Below are 1,097 nucleotides of genomic sequence, written 5' to 3'. Positions count from 1 at the left end.
ACTGCAAGACTACAACTATGATCGGTTTGAAAAAACAACCAAGCTAGCTAGCCACGGCTAATGTTAGCTGGTAACTTGTGCAGATGCAGATCCACATACACAACGTAGTGAGACTGTCACATTGAGGACCGTCCAACCAGCACACACATAGTATCTCACGTGTCTTAAGTATTAAGTCTTATCAACCTAAACCGTTGGAAAAGAAATAAGTATGAATCATAAAATATACACAGTGTTCTCAATAGCACTTGGCGCTCAGCTGGCTAGAGCTTGGGAGATTGTTTACCAGCAGTAGATATCACATCTTTTAATGTTAACACATACTCAAACAGTTCATTCAGTAGCAGTTCATTATGATTACTTTTAACAGTTTGTGCAATTTTGCTAAAAATGGATAGGGCTGTAGTAGGTGGGATTGAAAATGAGGAACAGAAACAAAGCAACAGAAAGTAAATTAGATCGATGCAGCTGTACATGTTGTTGTCAGACAATTTAAGGAAAAAACAACCCTCAAACTAACAAAAGAAAATGATATACCCGCTCCTTGCAACCAGGTTGAGAAAATATGACATGCCTAAAGTCTCGTGCTATTAGTAAAGAATCCTCAAAACATGTTCTTCTGGATGACAAACTCTTTGTGCACATAGTGGCTGTAAACACAACCACAATTCAGACTGATGACATCCCGAAACAGGCTTTAATATACAAAGCCTTTTATCTTTTTCCTCGACCATCGGTTTATCACTTTGTCACCCTTGTAGCACCCGTCCTCTCTTTCCTTTCTCCTGTCAACTCCTGTTCCTTCTTGTTCTCTTCTTCTCTTGTAATGGCTTCTGTCATCCAGGAGGATTTGATGAGGGATGAGGGCAGGAAGGCAGTGTTCCCTGAGGCACTGACTCCACCAGGATCCTCCTCTTTGGGCACCAGACAGGATGTGCTGATGTTCAATTAATGCTAGAGATTGGCATGGTTTTATTTCAGTTAGCTTAATAGCTGGTTTGATTTGCATAGAGAGATGATCTTGTGGAAAGTTCCCCATGTCTACATCTATGTATGGTGATGATGGGGTGTTATTTTAATTTCAAAGGCCAAGGGAA

This window comes from Etheostoma spectabile, chromosome 6 (genome assembly GCF_008692095.1).
Source record: "Etheostoma spectabile isolate EspeVRDwgs_2016 chromosome 6, UIUC_Espe_1.0, whole genome shotgun sequence".
NCBI lineage: Eukaryota > Metazoa > Chordata > Actinopteri > Perciformes > Percidae > Etheostoma > Etheostoma spectabile.
This window is presented reverse-complemented; position numbering follows the sequence as displayed.